The sequence below is a fragment of the Rutidosis leptorrhynchoides genome, chromosome 2 (assembly GCF_046630445.1).
Source record: "Rutidosis leptorrhynchoides isolate AG116_Rl617_1_P2 chromosome 2, CSIRO_AGI_Rlap_v1, whole genome shotgun sequence".
NCBI lineage: Eukaryota > Viridiplantae > Streptophyta > Magnoliopsida > Asterales > Asteraceae > Rutidosis > Rutidosis leptorrhynchoides.
In genome coordinates, this window is record NC_092334.1 from 13,849,850 (window position 1) to 13,865,354 (window position 15,505).

Genomic DNA, 15,505 nt, shown 5'->3' on the forward strand with positions numbered 1-15,505 from the left:
CATCACGTTTCATTAGAAACTCAGCATAACCTACTGTAATATAAGCACGTTGGCCGGGCGTCATTATATTATACTAACCCATGCTTCAATTCCCAACACTTCTCCACAATTCATTCATAATTTATACTTAGATTTTACAGAAGTTTCCAATATAATGGAATACAGAAAACACGAAGAGGTAGATAATTTCGGACAAGAATATTTATGAAAATATCCTCAGAAATATCGAAGATATTTATGATGATATTTTGGAATTTCTAAGTTCGAAGGTTAATGAAGAAAAAATTTCTGCAAGATTTTAACATGACTTCGGATCAAGATATTCTCTAAAGATTTCAACGGATTCAGAATTACTTGGATTCTTTGAATATAGGGTATGGTCCTTGTATTTGTCCTTGGTCTCCTTCGTGGTTAGCTCAATCCGTTTTCCAGTTCCAACTTTTCTGAGCTTTTCCAACATACTATTCTTTATCATCAAACTTCCGAAGATTAAGGTCGTTTATGGTTGCCTACGGTTTCTGTTGCTTCATTCAGCTTTTTCAAAGTTCAATGTATTGATTCGTAGGCTGGGTACTTTTCAAAATTTCAGAATTGAAGATCGTAATTCTAGGAGATAATTGTTATATGTATACATATAACTATTGATGTAGAAATGTTACTAGATTCGAAATACTGATTGCTGATCCTCGGTAATTGGCATGGAAATTATTGTTACAGGGTATAGATGAATACACGATGGGGTTTCAATGAATATAATGATTTTTCGGAAAGTCCAAATTCATTGAAGTTGCTGGTAAGTTTTCTGCTAATGTGGTGGAATATAAACGGTTCCCCGGTAATGATGACGACAGGCAAACTTATATATCGAGGTTATAATAAGGCTAATTCGAATGGAAGTCGAAGTTGATTTGCTGAAGCTGTGACAAAATTGGCTAATTTGAAAAAGAGTTGCAATGTTATTTTCGGTAATAACAATGCCAAAGGAGCTAGCACAGATACTTGTTAAACGTTTACTCAGGTTTCGAGTGTTTTCTGGTGCATAACTATATGTATAAATCTTTTCTTCCGTAGATGAAGTGCGGTTGGTTCATACTCTCGATTGAGATGTTTTCAAGAATCATGAAAAGTTTGCACGTAGATTGTAATCGTCAAGATACAAATGAGGTTTAGGATGAAATCAAGTGGCAAACTTGAAGAATTGTTTAGTTTCATATGTTATTATCAATATTTTAATTCATTTTAATTGTCCAATGTTGGTAGTCCTCAGTTGATAGTTCACAGTTAGCAATTCAATAATTCATATATAGTTTATTATATAATATTCGAATTAATTAATACATGTCGTGACCCGTGTACATGTCTCAGACTCGATCACAACTCAAAGTATATATATTATTGTAGAATCACCTCAACCCTGTATAGAGAACTCGATCATTACTGCATATAGAGTATCTATGGTTATTCTAAATAATATATATAGATGCATCGATATGATATGTCAAAACCTTGTATACGTGTCCCGATATTTAAAGTACGTAAAATAAATAACAGAAATTAAATGACGATAAATAAAGTGCGTAAAGTAAATAACAGAAATTAAATGACGATAAATAAAATTGCGATAATTAAATTGCGATAAATAAAATGTAATCAGTTAGCTAGGAACAGTTAGCTAGGATTTTTGTTAGCGTGGATTCTTAATAGAATTTCTCATAGTTAATTCGTTTGTTTCTAACAAATTTTATTTTGTCCAATATTTTCTTCATTATGGCACTTGTTGGATTCTGATAGGTCAAAATCCAAATATGAAATTGAATGAAAATGATTATTCTGTGGTGAACGGATTCGTATATCTGTGGATGTAAGTAGGATAGTAAATGACCGTTAAATCAAGTTTGAAGAATGTACAGTGTAACTTATTAGTGTGAAATCTAAATATTCCTCGGGTATTACCTACCCGTTAAAATATTTTCACCATTAACAGTTTGTACAAAAGAATTTTTAATTACAACCTTTATGAAAACATATATACATATATATTTTCTTCAGATGTAATCATGGATTTAAATGAGTCAATATGATATTAGACTCATTTGATTAAGGTTGAAACTAGAATGAATAATCTCTAAAACTTTAGAGATTACATGATCGCCATGAAGAACGAAGGTAATTGATATAAAACGATTCGTAGATCGATGATTATGCTCGCGGTACAAAATGAGATGTTGAGGCGTGTGGTGTTGAAACTTGGGTTGTTGGTGGTACTGGTGTTGCTGGTGCTGTTGCTGGAATTGTTAGGTTTTGCACCATGTTTTTCAAATTGATTACTCGAGCGCGAAGTTCGTTGACTTCTTCTATTATTCCGAGATGATTGTCGGTCGGGACGAGCAGATGAATAAGGTTTAGAATTGTGAATAGAATATAATCGTGTCAAGCTACTCTGAAAATGAGACTGAAAATGGTGTTTCGGATAGGTTCTCTGGCAAGTGCTTCAGGTTCTTCGCCAAGAGGTGAATTCGGTTGGTGGAAGGGATCGCCTTCTTCGCGTCTCCATTGATTAAGTCAACTACGAACCCATCAGATGAATTGGGGATGGATGATTGGTTGATTCATTCTGGTGACACTGCTTTCGGAGCTTAGGTGAAACTCCATATCGGAATAGCTGTCGGAATTCGAGGAATTCGAATGGTTGAGGGATTCATCTCGTACGATCAGATGAAGGATTTTCGATAAGAAATAGATTATAGGATGTAGATTAGTACCCTGCAATACATAATTTACATATGCATATATAATACTAAAATCCCATAAGTTACGGAGGAATCTACGGAAGCTGTCAGGCAAAGCTAACAATAACAGATACGCTAAGATATGAATTTATCTATACACTGTCTATGCAATAGAGGCAGTAAGACGTGTCTAGACTTTAAGGATGATAAGTAAATAATTTTTGACACTAAATGATAAGCAAAACTTTTGACATGCAGACACGGTCGAAGTCCAGACCCACTAATGCATCTAAACAACTATCAGTTAGACACACTAATGCAAGACCTGGTTCGCTAAGACCACCGCTCTGATACCACCTGTAGTGACCCGTCCTAATCCATCTAGACGAATACATTACAATTGGTTACATCGCGAGGTACTTGACCTCTATATGATACATTTTACAAATATTGCATTCGTTTTTAAAAGAAAAACTTTCATTACATCGAAAGTTGACGGCATGCATACCATTTCATAATATATCCAACTAAAATTGACTTAGTAATAATCTTGATGAACTCGATGACTCGAATGCAACGTCTTTTTGAAATATGTCATGAATGACTCCAAGTAATATCTCTAATATGAGCAAATGCACAACGGAAGATTTCTTTCATACCTAAGAATAAACATGCTTTCAAGTATCAACCAAAAGGTTGGTGAGTTCATAAGTTTATCATAAACAATAAAAATTCATCATTTTGATAAACCACAAGATTTAAATGCTGCATGGTACAAATGGGCCCGAAACCTATACCCACCTGTAATGTACATGCGATATCTTTTAAATACAGCACACCTTTCTTGTGTACGAAATCATTTTTCATAATCTTAGTAACCGTACACATATCTCGTGTACAAAATCTCTTATACATAACCTGTGTATAAAATCATTCTCTCGTTACATAACATTCACATTTCTTTCATAGCTTGGCTTGGTAACCGACCTTAACATATAATGCGCATCAATAATATCCCAAAAAAAAACAGAACATCTCGTCTGAATAATATCATATAAACTTCGAAGTACTAAACACCACGCCCACTAGCCCTTCCGTCTAGTGAACATTCTGGGTAGGGGTGTTAAACCCGGTAGCTACCTTTAGAATTCGTGTCAATTAGGCGTGCACTAATTCTAAAAATTAGTGATGTTCCCTAATTCTTAGGTTACCAAGCAATAATAATCAGGGGGAAAAATATTCATATCAATTGTGGCAATTATCACGTCCACATAATTCAATGGTGGCAATTATCACGTCCACATAATTCATTAGAGGAATGTTTTGCTTGTGTCTATCTCGTCAAACATTTATAAAAGCATTTCATGTATTCGCAGTTAAAAATGTATTTCAAAAGCATTTAATAAAGCAGTTGTAAAAGTAGCGCATGTATTCTCAGTCCCAAAAATGTAAAGAGTAAAAGGGAGCAAATGAACTCACAGCAGCGTATTTTGTAGTAAAAATACATATGACGATATTGAACAACTGAACAATGTAGGGTTGGCCTCGAATTCACGAACCTATATCAAGTATATATATATATATATATATATATATATATATATATATTAAAACATATAATCGTAATCAATTAATTTATATGTATTTATTATGCATTAATATTAGTATCCTTATATATGTAACTTTGTTAATATTTATAATATGTTATAATACTTATTTGATATATAATTTAATTAACGTTATATTAGTGTAAATAATATTAGTTAAAACATATAATCAATTAATATTGGTATACTTATGTAAATAATACATTTTCATATAAATTTCATTTGTTTGCAAAATAATAGTTAATAATATTACAAAAATAAGGATAATAATAATAATTATAATGCTAATAATAATAATGATAGTAATAATAATGTATTTTGATGAAATGATAATAATGATAAGATAAAATGATAGTTTTCATAAAAATAATATTTTTAATAATAATGGTAGTTTTAATAATAATAGTTTTAATAATAATGTCATTAATCATATTAATAGTATTAATATTGAAATGATAATTCCAACAATGATGCTTAATAATACTTGTAATGATCTGATAACATTAATAATAATGATATTAATATTGATATTGATATTGATAATACTAGTATTTATTGACAATAATAAATCGTAATATGATAGTAATAATAATACTTAACTTAACAACAATAATAATAATGTTCATTTTTGTAATTATATTCATAATCATAAATTATATTTATTTCATGTATTAGTACTAATAATAATAACCATAACAATGATAATAATAATAATAAAAATTCTAATTGTAATTATAATACATATGCTAATGATAACGATAAGGATAATATTCTTAATTTAATTAATAATAATGATATTTCTACTTATTAGAGGTGATAACAATCATCATTATCATAATCATAATAATAATAAAAATGACGATATTAATAATATTAGATATGTTAATGATAATAATACTCATAATCTTAATATTAGTGATAAGAATAATTATCATAATAATAATAACATAAATACTAATAATAACAATAATATGATAATAATAATAATAATAAAACTAAAAGTAAAAGTGTATACCAAAAAAAAAAAATGTTTCTAAAAAGATTTGCACGAGACCGGGCTTGAACCCGTGACCTTCCGTTAACCGACCCAACACCCAAACCATCCAAGCTACACTGTCTTTCTGTTATTATACGACACAGAATTTATTATAACCCGAATATAATTTGTTCCCTTTTCTTCTTCTTCCTTCAAACTAAACGAATTCAACTCAAACCCAAAACTATAACCGCGAATTTCAAAGTTGATTTAGGACTTAAAATTAGTTAACCAGTGTTGGATTCTTCTATAAAATTAAACAAACAAATAAAAAAAAATATAGAAACAGAAAAAAATACACATCTGCTATCGCAGATCTTTTAAAAAAAAATATATTGATTTTCGATTTTAAGGCTGTTTAGTACAAAAGTTCCTACAAGAATTATATTTTAAATCGTTCCTAGAAACTCTAGGAATCATCAATTTATCCTAAAACATAAGAACAAACACGAATTTTACCATGAACCAAACTGTTGACTTTTGACTTGAAAAGCTTTGACTTGAAAATTAAAGTTCGTTATTAAGAATTGGGATGTGAAACTTTGCAGAAAGTTTTAGTGAACGATTCCTAACAACTTCGCATTATTACATTTTGAAAAACTTTGCAAAATCGAGCTGTTGATGAAAATAGACACGAACAGGGGTATAAGTTTGCTTTCTTACATTTTTTCTTTGATTTTTTTCGAATGGCGGTGGATAAATATGATGTGCAATGAATGATTGATATAAAAGCAGATATTAATCGAATGTTGTATTGTGGTACAGATGGGTGTCGATAGAATCACCATCAGGTAAACAGAAAGAAAGAAAAAATATTAAAGTAGATAGTGAAATCTAACTAATTCGTACCTTTTTATTGTTTTTATATAATTTATATAATTAATTTTTAATAAAAATAAATATATGAGTCATATTATTAATACTAATTAATAATAATCATATTAATTATTATTACTAAGAAACTTATTTGATTATAGACAATTATAAATAATAACAATCCTATTAATATTATTAGCAAATGATAACAATAATAATAATATTAATAATACTAACAATAATACAAAATTTTAATAATATTATTATGATAATAATAATATTAATAGTATTAGTATAATAATTCATACATATCAGGTTTCATTTTTAAATCATAATACTATTATTACTGATATTAATATTAATAGTTATAATAATAATGAAATACTAATAATCATATTAATTAACTACATTTTAACTTGTATTATATACTATAAATTATATAACATTATATAACATATCATATAATAACTTTTCTTGAATATTTATTATTTATAAATTTTATTACAATATACATATAATAATAATTATACATAGAAATCATATATAATTATATATAAATTCATTTTAAATTACACTTAATTATTTTGTACCTTATTTTTACATATTTAATTCTAGTGTTTAAAATTATATTTTTATTATTTTCAATTATCATATATATATATATATATATATATACATAAACAATTGTTCGTGAATTGCCGGGAATGGTCAAAGGGCAAATGCATTCATGTAATCTATTCCAAAATTTTGAGACTCAGCTTTACAGACTTTGCTTTTCGTGTCGAAATCATATAAAGATTAAGCTTAAATTTGGTCAGAAATTTTCGGGTCGTCACATGTCGTTCATTAGTAGAACCAGATGTGGGACACACACTACACAATTTACACAAACTCTTGTATCTTGCTCATCTTGCTCCTTTTAACCCGGAGTGATTTTGTTATTGCTTGATACTTGTACCGTGTCGCAATCCTAAAATCAAGACTTTGTAGTGGGTGACACATTTCATTACCTCAAGTCACGTGGGACTTAAACCACGCACCTCCTTTCTACCGTGCATCATATTTAATGTCACATTAATAGCCGAGGTCAGCTCATTTAATCGAAAATACACTCCCAAGCCCGGATGCGGCACACTATACCTAGATTTCAAATGATTGGATTATGTGTCTAGTCGGTAATTGAGTTGTTTTTAAACATAGTCGTGTAATTACTTCAAGTGATCATTGTGGTTTGGGTTTTATCTGAGTAAATTTGAATTGAGTCTCATTAAGTTAATCGGGTATAATTTGGTCTTTTTAAAAAGATTTATGTGAGTTAATCATATTTAATTGATTGACATTTTGTAAATATCGACGGGTAGTTATAAGACTACATATTTCTCAAACAGTTAATCGGTTCTAAGTACCCCGTTTTCTACTATTGGTTATTCGTTTGTGAATATCGATGGATAGTCATAAGACTATATATTTCTATTCATTTTTTTTAATTTAATTTAATTTCATTTTCTTTTAATTTCCTTTAATTTTCTTTTGTTTTCCTTTTACTTTCTTTTTGTTATTCTTACATTTTCTTTCATTTCCTTTATAAAATAGATTGACAAACATAATGCATTTTCATTTACCCTCTTTTTTTTATATATAAAAAATCTTGAGAATATAACTAAAATTATAGGCGTTGTTTACGACTTGGTTATATTATTAATTTATTTATTAATGATTATAAGTATTAAAGATTGATTATTTATATACATATGCAAGATCTTAAAATGGAACATGAAAGGAACAAGCAAATTTCCGGTCAATGGTAGTCCGGTCGTCGGAAAACTAGTTAATGATACGCTTACCAGATACCATATCCGATGGCGGTAAAATAAACCAAACGTACCATCTACCGAATATATTATCCAGGTCACGGCTCACGTATATGTGACGTCACTTAGTAAGAAGGTCAACACGACAAATAACTTACTAATCGGTTCTCGAGTCACGACGATGTTTACACATAAGCCTAGTACAAGCCAGTGCACACGTAAGCCCTGTAAATGGCACTGTGCTCATGTGTCATTAGTGTTCTACGTAAGGTTGACAAGTTAGGCCTAAGCCTAATTCCCAATGTTGGCTAGCCCAGAATTAACTGACACGTTAGCATGTTAAGACCATGACAACACAAATTCTAGTGTTTGCCTATAAATATGCTATGCCATTTCCAATAAATACACAATACACAAGTCACATCACAATCATTCGGACATCACATTCATTAAATGAAAGTTGATAATTTGTGGTAACCGGACCGTAGAGCGAACAACCAATCGCCAAACATCCGCCCACTCTTTTGCACTCAAGTTTGTAGCCGGATACCAGGTCACGGACCGGCTATGCAAATACTCATGATCAATCGGATAACTCGTCGCATAGTAAAGTCGAAAGACTGAGTTATCTTCGTCCGAAAGTGTGGATGCTAGTAAATATCCAGATACATGACAGATCGGATGACGGACAATCAATTGCGGCAGTAAGTGTAGCTTGGTGGCGCGTTGGTGGTCCATCGCCGTTAAAAGTCAGTGAGTTAGATTCATAAAGGATTACAAGTTTATTGGCTGTGGTGACAACTTCCAGCTTACAATAGGCTGTAAGAATTTATGCTTAAAGACTTTAGATGACGGGGAAGAAAAAGACAGAGAAGTTTGAAGGGTAGGTGACTTTTAAAATACTCCGTATAAACCCTAGATTCGTGAATGAATATCAACTTCAACTATTTTTTTCTGTTTATGGAAGTGGACAATTACTTTGGGACATTTCAAAATGGAATACTGGACAATAAATTAGGGACAGATGGAGTACTATTTTTCATGAGAAAGTACAACATCGGCGAAAACAAAAATACCTCTAACTTTAGGGGTAATTTGGTACATCCGATATCCTTTTTTTTTTTTTTTTTTGAAAAACCTTTTTTCGTTACATTGTTTACTTCCCTTTTTCCTTCCTTTTTCATTTCTTTATTTTTTAAATGTTTAGTTAACCTACCGTTCTTGTTTTAGTTGTTAAATTAACCGACCGTTAACTGGAAAAAACCACCCCAATAAAGTTATTAATTTTATAACTTTCTTTTACTTCTTTTTTCTTTCCTTTCTATTCCTTTTGTTTTTAGCATTTAATTACCCGACCATTAAACGACGAAAACAACCCTGCAACCACATACGAATATTATGTGCAACAACTATATAACCCAACTAACTTTGTGGAATGAAAATGTGGCATAGTTTAATACGAAAAGTGGGTAAACATAAGTTGGAATGTTGGTTTTATAATGGTAACTTTTTTTCCTACAATCCGTTCTATACATTTTGACTCTTTGTCTAACTGTACGAATTGTTTAAATGAGACCACGAAGGATGTTGAGATTATAATATGATAATTCAAGTGAAAGACAATTAAAGAATGGTATGAAGTTCAAGAAATTGAAGGAAGCATTTGTAAATAACATAGGTTGTTCCAGTTATTTGAAGTCCATTTTAGAGGTTACTTTTACTTCTCTCAGTCAAGCTGTACTACTGTAGTACTAAATTTTGGTTGTCAATAATATAGTTATTTGTATTTTGATTATTTTGTAAATTTCTGCCAAATGCATATTATTTGTATACTCATTGTATATATAAATTAGATAATAATGGTTAAATTATAAATAATCTTTTGAGCATATAATATAAGAGGGATGATTCTCACACACACTTTTTTGATCCTCACACACCAACTGAGTATTATTAGAAGAGTAAAAAGTTAAAATAGGTGTGTGAGGATCAAAAAAGTGTGTGTGAGAATCATCCCCCATAATATAACGCCTGTTGAAATCTTGGTATTGTATATTGTATACTTGAATTGTTTTTTTTTTATTAACTAAGTGGCAAGGCTTGATAAAAAAATCAAATATATGTTTATTTTGCTGTTACGAACTCATTATATAATATACTAGATTTTAAGAACCTGTGCGTTGTACGGTACAGTAGCTCTAAAAGATAGTGTTTTTAATCGTTAATATTTGTACCGCATTGTTTATTGATGATAGTAGTTTTTGATGAAACATTTGAGTAGTGTAGGTAAAAGTAAAGAAATTACAAAAATTAGGTGTGTTAAATTCTATGAATCAATATCATTAGACCGCAATAACGATTTATTGATAGTAGTTATAAAGTAAAATTGGAAAAAAAAAAAAAGAACGATAAAATGATGTCAACTTCTTTATCAAAGTCGAAGTTAGTTAAGCATACAAATAGAGATAATACTATCAATTGACGTGATCATAATTAGGAGTATAAAAAATAGTCTACAACTATAAAATTGTATATGCCACCATATACATCCCTTTAGTACTTGGAAACACAAAGGAAAAATTAGCTAATTCTAAACGGCTTCAAGCCACTCCAAACCTCTTCTCGTTAAGAGCTTCGAGCCTATTGACCAGACATAAACAGATAGTCATCAAGAACTTAGCAACATTCAATATGTAAATCGATTTTAGTAAGATAACAGAATCAAATGGATCTAAAGCTATCAAAGGTATAGTTAAGTCTTCACAACCTACTAAATTTCTTTATTAAAAAAAATGCATTAACATTTTGATTAGGTTTAGGTGATGAGATAGATTCAAAAAAGGTGAGCACATAAATTAGAATATATGTGGGTAAACTCAACCCGTTATACAATTGCTGACTAACTCAATTTTTCCTTAGAACATTATAAATCAACAAAAACCAACTGTTAACATTGTATATAATAAGGATCACTTCTATTTCAGTAAAAGCAATTAAACAAAATAGTTGAATTGAAGTCAAAGCGTTATTATCATAGCTACACAATGTATTGTGATTTTTATGGGAGATAATGTAGTTCTAATGAGGCTTATAGATAAGTTGAAATAATTATAATCTTTATATGTTGGCTGAATCAAATTGGTGGTTTGATTTTGATCAATTTCTGCAAATAAGAGTAACCTCAGTGAACATAAGAGTAACGTTTATTACCTCTATATATATATATATATAGGGGCAGGATTAATGGGGAAGTAACCAATCGGGGGGAAGCGGGGGGAAGCAAAAGAAATTTTTTTTTTTCGTTTTTTTTTGGAATTTTTTTTTCCCGGCATCAAGATCACACGAAAATATGAACATTTAGAAGAGACACTTCGTGATGAATGTTATTATTTAGGCGGGAAAACGATCCACAAAAATAACATTCAAGATAATATTGTTCGTGAAGAATATGAACGTTTTTTTTCCCCATGTTTTGTGAAGTAAAATTTAGCCCGATTTAGAGTTTAGGGTTTAGGGTTTAGAGTTTGGTGTTTTGGGTTTATTCCATAAACCCAAAACACCAAACCCTAAACCCTAAACCCTAAACCCTAAATCCTAAACTCTAAACTCTAAACTCTAAACCGTTCGTGTTAAAAACTCAATCTAAATCCTAAATCTAAACCCTAAATCTAAACCCTAAACCCTAAATTTCTAAACCCTAATATCTAAACCCTATAAACCCTAATATCTAAACCCTAATATCTAAACCCCAATAGATAAAACCTCAACATACGCTCGAAAAACACGATAATTGTTATATATTACTTCTTCGAGCGTTTTCCCGCCAAAATAGAAAGATTTATCACAAAGTGTCTCTACTAAATGTTCATATTTTCATCCCATCTACAATGTTCGTGAACAAAGTTTTTTCAAAAAACGAAAAAAAAAAAAAGTTTTTGCTTCCCCCGATTATATATATATATATATATATATATATATATATATATATATATATATATATATATAATATTAATCCAACACATATAATGTATTTAACTGCTTCTTATAATGAAACAATAAGAAGTTTTTTGTATGGGCAAATGAATATGATGAAACAATAGTTGTAGATACACAATAGCTATTAATATGGTGACTTTTTGGTAGATACACAATAACTGAAGAAAAACATAATACCTGAAAACTTCCAGAATTACTTTTTGACCAAAAAATTACATGGCCCATTTTGACCAAACCCAAGTTCCAATTAAGCGTTTGACCTGAAAATTTCCAGAATTACTTAAAAACATATTTCGGGAACGCTCGCAGAATATCTTTACAATCGGGTCAAATCTGACCCGAATTTGACCATGTTAACACCTTTTGACCCGTTACTTATTTCGAACCCGAAAACACATCCAAAAGATCTGAAAATTTACATAGATACTTAATAATATATTTCGGGCCTACTCACAAAATACATATTAACATTCGGGTTAAATATGACCCAAAATTTGACCAAGTTGACACCTCTTGACCTGTTACTTATTCCAACCCGAAAAAAAATAATCTAAATGACCTGAAAATATGCAGAGATACATAATAACACATTTCTGGCCTACTCACACTATTTTTACAATCGGTTCAAATCTGACCCGAATTCGAGTTGACCTAAAAAAACTACTATGACCATTTCGACACTTGACCCTTTCAATACCTACAAACAACTTTCTCATTCTTAGCCTCTCAAAAACATGGTGAAAGTGGTCTGGGATGATGCCGAACACTTCCCTTGACATACATTCGAAAATCATCCAACTAAGCTCTTGTAACTTTTATCATAATCATACAACTTGTTAAATTTCATACCTTCTTAACATACACCTGACATCAATTTGACCCAAAACTTAGAAACATATAAACGACTAATTGGGCGATTTACACAATCAAAATATCAAAAGCGAGTTTCTTTCTTTGAGTTTAATTTAAATACCATACATGTCACTTCTGAGTTGCCATTACGAGCTTATTGACTTATGAAAGAAGTCAAACATTATTATTAAAGAACAAAAAAAAAAACTTACATGTAGCAGCAGTATAAATCTCCTCTTCAAACCTCTCGGCCTTTTTTTAGAGTTCATGTAGCCCCTCATGTATAGAGAGTATGGAAATTGCCTCTTAAAGGTATACATTCTCTGCAAGAGACTATAACATAGTTAATAGAGCAAAGAAAAAATATAAAATTACATGAGCAAAGTTATTTGTCTTGAACACAATCACAAACAAAAACATCAAATAAACACAATATAAAAAGATAACTGCCAGAACACAATTCAACAATTTCTTTGGTTTAACTGTAGTCATCTATACTTCTAACTTAACAACCTTCAAAAAGAGCCATTCCATTAGTATATCCCACATATATTATCATCTTATGAATCAAAAAGCTAATCAATTACAGATAAACATTTCGGTCCAAGATACATGTCATAGTCTCCACTTCATGTAGCCAACACACAGGTGATATAATAGAACCTCATAAAACACCACCAAAAAAGATATGTTCAGACATGTCGGAGTAATTTCATCACTAACTTTTGAAATATATATATTTAAAAAACATAATGAATCATATATTTACAAACACCAAATTATATTTCTTGAAAAATCAAAATAAAGAAATATAAAAGCTAGAAAAATTACCACAAGGAACAGCACCACCAATCGCTCCACTGATAAACTTCATAATTAGTAACCTCCGGGAGCATAATCATCATCAATAATAATGGGTTGTGAAAATTTAGAGAGGTGGATCACAGTTTTGATCATCATCAGTTATGCACGATCTGATGAAGTACGAAAGATATTTGGTGCAAAACATCCTACAAATTGATCAAAATAGAGATATTAACTATATATATTCGGTGTTTTGCTCGAGATAATTCATGGATATGCAGTTATGTATGTGACCCAATCACAGTAGAGATATGTGTACCTCTTTAGCGCACATTTACAGCCCTTTGTGCTAGCCCTTTGTGCTGCCCAAAGCGCGGTCTGCACTGTCCTAAATGTGGCCTTTTGTTGCTCGATTAAGCTCAATTATCGCCCTGAAAACACCGGCCTTTGCGCAATTGTGAGGTTGATTTACAACAACCTTTGCATAGTATTTTGCAACTGTGATCACAATTAAGATATAACTAAACAAAATCAAGCATTTTTTATTCATTCAAAGAATTGGTGTGCTATCAAGATTTATAACTAACTTCAATCAGTGTAATCCTAACACCAAAAAAGCTTATATTTTAATCAATTAGAGTCCACGGAAATTGATCCGATATGCTATCACCGAACGATAACTTGAAGCAGATGATACATGAGATGATAACTTGATGGTGTGCAAAAGACCGATCAATTTTGTAAGCAGAGCTTTGTTCACAATGCATATCGATACCGGCGATTAGGGTTTCTTGGTATGGTACACGAAAAGTGGGTATAGACATAGTATATAAAAATTATACCGTTCTGTTTATAAAATTGTTACGGATTAGATATGGGTACCGGCGTCGTCTATTAAGGCGGCCTGAAGCCATAATCGCCTGTTGGAAGGAGGTGTTGTTTTCAGTTTTGAAGAGAGAGGTAAAGAGTGGTTTTTGGCCGGTTGGAAGAAAACATCGATTGTTTATGGTTAAGTAATGCTCTAATTTATTAGGGTGTAAAGATAAGGGGATAAGAGTAGGTGCTCTAATTAATAAGTTTCAAATTCAGTGGATACATTCGGTGGATATGAAATACACGGCTGCGGAAGGGGTTCCTTCAAGATAGCCTTTTTTTCATTGGTTATGGTTAAGTAATGCGAAGACATACGCGAGTTAGCAGCTACATATATGGAATTCTTAACCTTCGGCTCTTATATAAGATTTGTTTTCTTTTGTCTATTAATGTGGATTCTTAAATATAGGCTACTGTCTCCAGTTTGTAGCTTGTAATTTTTCAAGTGGGTAATGTAATGTAAGCCCAACTTGTTTATGTATGATGTATTCTGCCTATTTGACTATTTTGTGAAATAGAGGCTTATTAATGAATCCTTTTTTTGCAAAAAAAAAAAAAAAAAAAAAAAAAAAAAAAAAAAAAAAAAACATCGATTGTAGGGCTTTTTTATTGGGACACGCGGCATTTATTTGATGACTAAAAAAAGTAATCCTGACTGATCCTTGATTAACACGTGGATAATGAAACTGAGGTAAAGGGTGGGTGTGACACGTGGCATTTTTGGTTTCACTCAAGCCTTTTGGTTTATTGTACTTTGATGTAATGTGCTCTTTAAGGTTTCTCTATCTTTTTGATGGAACTCTATTTTAATATATCAAGTTTTTTCGCTAAAAAGAAAACTTAAATAAGACAAAATTACATTTTGGTACCAAAACTTTACATAAAAGTGCATAGGAGGGACTAAAGTTTTTATCAACATGGTTGGTCCCAAGATATTTATAATATTATGTGATTGGTCCAAATATTTAACTTCTGTTAAAG

The 15,505-nt window shown here is 30.7% G+C and overlaps 1 long non-coding RNA gene across 3 annotated transcripts; it reads right to left on the reverse strand.

Moving 5' to 3' along the window:
• Positions 1-10,456: 10,456 nt before the first annotated feature.
• Positions 10,457-14,045, reverse strand: LOC139890571 (uncharacterized). 3 transcript variants are annotated; one of them, XR_011773372.1, is made up of 4 exons: positions 13,971-14,045; positions 13,679-13,857; positions 13,060-13,170; positions 10,457-10,639 (listed from the first exon to the last, which is right to left on the reverse strand). It is a non-coding gene; the product is annotated as an uncharacterized lncRNA (long non-coding RNA). The 3 variants fall into 3 exon arrangements; XR_011773371.1 differs by lacking the exon at positions 10,457-10,639 and having other exon boundaries at positions 12,018-13,170; XR_011773373.1 differs by lacking the exon at positions 10,457-10,639 and having other exon boundaries at positions 12,018-13,180.
• Between the last annotated feature and the right edge of the window lie 1,460 nt (positions 14,046-15,505).